Raw genomic sequence first — 6,857 nt, 5'->3', positions numbered from 1 at the left:
CTTTTACTATTCTTCATGGTTACTGTAGAGATTACAGTATACATTCATGACTTAATTACAATAAATACAAACTATTACTTCGACCTGTTCATTGATAGTGCTAGAGTCTTCATAGACTTTAAAACTTTTACTCCCTTCTACCTTTTTCATTATTAAATTCATGTATTTTTAATTGTACATATACTTTGAATACTACAATATTTAATACTCGTTTTTTAAAATAAATATTTATTTATATTTATCTACATATTTATACTGTTTCTTTTAATTATTTTCCACCTTTGTATTTCTGTCTGGGTGGGTTTAACTTGTTGTTTAATTTACTTTTTGTTTTACTTGTTTTTTAATTTTCCTGTTGTTTACTATAGGTCTGCTGTGGTTTTTTTATGAACCAGTTTTATTTTTATTTGCATTTAACATCATTGTACACATTCATGTGTCTAACAAGATCTGCACTGTTACTTTAAGAATACAGTACAATAGCATTCAACACAAGGTACTTCATATTTATATTTTTTCCTTCATAAATAACACTGTAAGCTACTAAATTCAAGTGCTCTGATGCACAAGTGGCTACAGTGTCTTGAATTAGCTGAGCTTATTTAAACACCTTAAAAAACAAAAAAGATAATTCAGTGCAATGATTATGTAGAAATTAGAGCACTTATTTATGTACTATATTAAGATATACTTAAAGAATGTTACACTTCCCCTAGTTTTGTTTGTCTGAAGATATCTTTCTTTTTATGAGGAATCATTTTTGTGACAGTTATTTTTTCAATATTTTAAAGTTATTATTCCTTTGTCTTCTGTTAAAAAGTCAATTTCAGTCTTACTTTTGTTCCTTTAAAGAAAATATGTATTGGTTTCTTCTGTATGTTTTGAAGTTTTTCTTTTTACTTTGATTTTCGTCAGGTTTATTAAGGTGTACCTAGGAGTGGTTTTATTTTTGTTTTTCCTGCTTAAGTATTGCAGAACTTCTTGAATCTATCTGTAAGTTAGTTTATTTCATAATTTGGGATAAGTTCTTAGACATTTTCTTTACAAAAATTGCTTCTACCTGATTTTCTCTCTTTTCTGATTCTGTAACTCCAAGGTGATGAATGTTAGACCTTTTCACTATGTCTAAGATGTCTCTTAGACTCTTTTCTGCATTGTCGTCTTTTTAAATCTCTCTGTCCTTCATTTGGGAGATTTTCTGTTGGCATGACTTCCAGTTGACTCTCCTGTCTTTTACTGTGTCTAATTTGTTCTTAAAATCAGCCATTGAGTTCCTCATTTGAGATATTGTGTTCTTCTACAACTAGAATTTCTATGTCTGTAGGAAAACGGTTTATATTTTCTACTCATTTCTTCTATTTGCTTAACTATCTAGATCCTTATCTGTTAACTCCAATATCTCCACCACCTGTGGATCACCTGTGTCTGTTGAACTTTTTATCTTGGTTTTCAGTCATACGGCATTGTCTCTTAGTTTATTATTCTAACTCAATGCTGAACATTTTGTATAAAAACTGGAGAGGCTCCATATGATATGCTTCTCTCTGGTAGGCAAATAGAGTTGGGTTGCATCACTTTAATCCTAACAAGGTGCTGAGTCAAGTTGAGTGTACATTTCATTCTTGCTAAGGATCAATCTACCTCTATTACCTTCTGTTCCTAAGATAGTCCTCCAGGGGCTTCAGCTGACAGTTTGGTGTGTTCTCTAGAGACCTTCTCTTTAATGGGCTCTGAAATCAAATCTTTGTCTCTTTAACATCACTAGACTACAAAAACTCTGTTCTACTTCTCAGAAGTCTTTGGCTTAGTTTATAGTCTCTTGCTGTGGCGAGGTTCAGAAGTCGACAAACGTTTTAAGAGAAAAACTGGCTATAGAATAGGTAGTATTATACTCATTTTATAGATGGAGATATTAAGGTACAGACAGGTTAGGTTATTTAAAATGTCACACATCTAGTTAATGGCTGGGCTGGGATTCCAGTCTAGAGGTTGACTCAAGATATTAATTATTATCCTCTTTCCTATCTTAACCCACCTGAAATAACAAATGTTAGTACATTGTTGTGAGTGATTCTTTCAATGTGCTGACACCACCATACACTGATGCATTTTTTCCCTCAAATTTATTACAATTGAATTATCTTTCCCTTCAAATTGTATTTTTTGACAACAATATAATATGGACATCCGTCTTGGTCAACATTCTTCTGAAAGTGTGCAGAGATGAGTTAAATACAATATTCAAGGTATGCCCTTTCCCTCAAAGATCAAGACAATTATTACTTTTATTGTTCTCTTGATTGTTTATTTCTAGGAATAATATTATAACTTTTTAATTTTGTTTTATATCGTTTAGCTTGATGGAAAAAAAACTTAGCTATTCTTGAGCTTTCCCCTAGCCTCAGATCTCTAAATCTTTTAGAAAGCATTGCTTATAAAATTGACCCACATTATTCAGGAATTCTGTATTTGCAAATTTGCTTATTCACTAAAATTTATTTGTAACCTTAAAATTAATGCTCATGATGTTTTTTTTGGTCATTCATGGACATGTAGAGAGTGACAAAAAATTTGTGTCGCTCAACGCACATGTTCCCAGCTGAGGGTAAGCAAGGTGATGCTCTGTCTTCTTGTTTCAGCTCTCAAGCACTAAACAAGTGTCCTTTGTGTAGTCTATTTGCCAAATGTTTTTCATGTTCTTGTGTTTTTTTGTTGGTGAGGTGACTTTAAAATTTTCTCCAAGTGTAGTGCTGAAGTGCTGTGTAGTGTTCCTCAGTGCAAGAAAGCTGGGATGTGCCTTATGGAGAAAACATGTGTCTTAGGTAAACTTTGTTCAGGCATGAGCTATGGTGCTGTTGCCCCTAAGTTCATGTTAGTAAATGGACAGTATATATTAAATAAGGCGACTTTAAACATAACACAGATTATATATTGATCAGTAGATAAAAGTGTAACCAGAGGCTTACAGAAAACTACACCTATGTTTTCCCTAGGAGCAACAGTTTAGTATTCACTAATTCAGTCTTTTCAAAGACTATACAGTGTAAGTACCATAAACAATGAGAATCAATGGTATACACATGCATGCATGCACCCACACACGCACAGATGTTCTATCACCAAATTAATGATTTTTTTCCCAACAGAAAAAATTTAGATTAAAAGTAAAATTTTTCCCAGCCAGCCTCGGTGGCCTAGTGGTTAAGTTTGGTGTGCTCCACTTCAGTGTCCTGGGTTCAGTTCCCAGGCACAGACCTACACCACTTGTCTTTCAGTGGTCATGCTGTGATGGTGGTTCATGTACAAAAAGAGGAAGATTGGCAGTGGATGTTAGTTAAAGGCTAATCTTCCTCAGCATAAAAAAAGTAAATTTTTTTCTTGCAAATATATGTTCTAGAATGTAGAGTGAGATGAAAGTTTACTTAATGTGAATTTCTGTGTTATAGTTTAATGTTAACATACAAAAATATGTCACGGCATTTCATAATAAGCACCCCAAATTCCAGAAGAAATTGAGATGTGATCTGGGAGCAATCTAGAGCCACAAGAGGGCACCATTACTCCAGGAGTGAAACTAGATGCATCAAATAATTTATTTTACCTATATTTGTTATTTTTCCTCTTCTCGTGATTTATTTTATCTATTTTATTTGATTACATAGCATTTATAGCTTTTAAAACATCGTTTGGCACACGGTAGCCATTCAATAACTATTTATTGACTCAGTGAATAATTCATTGGATTCAAAGTTACATGGAGTTGAAAATATTGAACCAAAGTCAGAATTACTTTGGTCTATGAAATTTAGGTTTCCTAGTTCCTGTCTCCTTAAGCTGATAGGAAATGCAGCACAAGAAGACAACAGTGGAAGGGAAAGTGGAGCTATTTCATGACAACCTGAGGCCTTGGAGATCTTGTGAGAAAGGAGACTTCCACTATAGGGCATCACAGCCTGTAACACTTGGCTTAATTGATCCTATCAGACAGGCTCCTATCCAGAAAAAAACACAGCAAAATTCACTCTGGCAGGAAGGCTCACGTAAGCAAGGAAACCTAGAAAGTGAAGATGCTACCCTTCTGCATTCAGCAGGCAAATTTGGATTTTCATGTCCATTTAACAAGAAGTGGGTGGGGGCACATTTTAAAGCAAGGGAAGTCAATTTTCTAAATGTTGTCATGCTAGCTTTTGTAGGGGCCCACAAGAAAGATGTTGTCAGGAAATTGTTTATTTTCTGTTAACTCTTAGTGTGAGACTAAAACCATTGTGAACAGAAGCATACATGCTCCCATCATAGAGGGTTGCTAGATTTGACAGATAAAAATGCATGACACCCATTGTTTATCTGAAATTTGAATGTAGCTAGGTATCCTGAATTCTGTCTGGTAACCCCACTATCACATCTCTCTGTAAGATGCTGCCTTAATTAGAGCAAGGAACTGAGAAGAGAAAAGTGAAACCACTTCATGACAGAGATTAGTTAACAAGTTGGGAACAGAAAAGTAGCACACCAGAACAATCAAATCTCAAACTGAAAGAAATGATCAGTACCCATTAACAATGAGCACCTAAGTGAGGCTATTTCTTAGAGAACAAATGTGACAAATTTGGTAGACATGAAATTTGCTTGGCTAGTTTTCCCAAGCATTGAACAATACCATTCCACTAAAATACCTGTATAATTCATGCATACATTCAGAATTTCAACATTTATTAACAAACAATTATACATAAGGCAGTGTGATAAATGTGGGCAAGAGACAAATAGACATTGTCCTGCAGTCATAAACTGTACATTCTAGTAAGGAAAATAAGCAATACTTACAACGTTAAATATTTAATTACAACTGTGATAACGACCCTCCTTCTCACACACACACACACAAAGGTATAGAGACCAAAGAATATGTCCTAAGAACACATTCATCTATTTGAAAACTATTACAGAAGAGATGAGGGTACATTGGTAGAAAGGAAACTAATACAATAAATACATGAAATCCAACCACGCTACAACAACTCAAAAAATTAAGATCAAGGAAACAGACTGTGAGAGTTAGGGAGCAATCTAAAACTAATGCAAAATTTAGTTGAGAAGTAAGCTTTTAGCTAACTGCGTATATAGCTATCTCCTAAAAGATCAAATGGCTTAAAAAGTGAATGGAATATTTACATGTCCTCTTCTATTTATACCTCTTCTTATGTATGAGGGATGGGTACCAGATAGCCAGTTGGACAACTCTGTCCTTATAAATGCTCCGGCCAAAGGCCTGGGCTGTTGGAGTTATCCTTAACCTTTTCCTGTCCCGAGAATTCATACCAATCCATCAGCACTCCTACTGGTTTATCCTTCAAAACGTATCTGGGATTTTAAACCTTCTTTTCGTCTTTGCTCTACCACCTTGACCTAAGATGACATCATGTCTCATGGATTATTATAATAACAGTGTAAATGATTTTATTGATTTGTGTTTCTTATCTCAATGAAGCAGCCAGAGGAGTCTTGTTAAAAGGTAACTCACATTATAACACTGCTTTCTGCAAAACCTCCAAAGGCTTCCCACCTGAGTCAGAGTAAAAGCCAGAGAGAATCTTTAAAATAGTTACAAAGCTCTCAGAGGTATTGCCTTCTGTTACCTTTGACCTCTGACCTCATTTGCCTCTGCTCTGCCCCTCACTCATTCACGTCCTACCTCTTACTCTTGCTGTTGCTCAAACCTGCCAGATTTGCTTCTGATTTGGGGCTTCTATTTGTTATTTCCTCTGCCTCTTCCCTCAGATACCTTCCTGGCTTGCTCTCTCAATGCTCTCAAGTTGCTGGTTATCTCTTTCTCAGTGAGGCTCTCCTTGACCACTCTATTTAAAATTTCACCTCTTGGGGCCGGCCGGGTGGTGCAGCAGTTAAGTGCGCATGTTCTGCTTTGGTGGCCCAGGGTTCGACCGTTCGGAACCCGGGTGTGGATATGGCACCACTTGGCAAGCCATGCTGTGGCAGGAGTCCCACATATAAAGTGGAGGAATTTGGTCACGGATGTTAGCTCAGGGCCAGTCTTCCTCAGCAAAAAGAGGAGGATTGGCAGCAGTTAGCTCAGGGCTAATCTTTCTCAAAAAAAAACGAAGAAAAAGAAAAAGAATAAAAAAATTTACCTCTTTTCCTGTCTCCTTTCCTGCTTTATTTTTTCCGCATGTTATTTATCATTTTCTAATTTACTACATAGTTTATTTAAAATTTTTGTGGCACTGTTAATTATATCTCCACCCACTAGAAAATATCCACCATGAAGGCAGAAATTTTGGTCTGCTTCAGTATTTTTAGAACCTAGAATAACACCTGGATCGATAAATGTTTTGTTGAACAGATAAATGATAACTCTCAACAAGTGTGTGTGTGTGTGTCAGTGTGTGTACTGATGTGGATAAGAACCCATTTCACAATCCCTTTGCATATCCCCAGTGGACTTGTGAGTGATCTGCTGTCTCTTCCTCCCTGTAAAATGTGCCATCTCCCATTCTCATCAGTAAATAAAAAATCCTTTTTAACATTCTAAAGTCTGTGATTGCCTCTCTACATGTGGTTTGGGACTAGTCTGTGACTAGAACTTGTTGCTTTGTCTTAGGGGAAGTGTTAACATTTTCATTCAAACATTGATGCATAAGAAATTCACAAAGTAAGAATACGGCAAGAGGGAATACGAAGTCTTGATCTCTTCAGCTAAAATTGAAGGAAATAGTCTGGAAAGAAAACAGAGAGGTGCTGTAAAAAAACACAAAATTGTCTTTTTTTAAAAATTAATGTGATATACAGATAATGAAAGCTATTGTATGAAATGTGCTTAGAATTAATAAAATAAAATTTTC

Source organism: Equus quagga, chromosome 1 (genome assembly GCF_021613505.1).
Source record: "Equus quagga isolate Etosha38 chromosome 1, UCLA_HA_Equagga_1.0, whole genome shotgun sequence".
In the NCBI taxonomy this organism is placed as follows: Eukaryota; Metazoa; Chordata; class Mammalia; order Perissodactyla; family Equidae; genus Equus; species Equus quagga.
Note: the sequence above shows the minus strand (reverse complement) of the source record.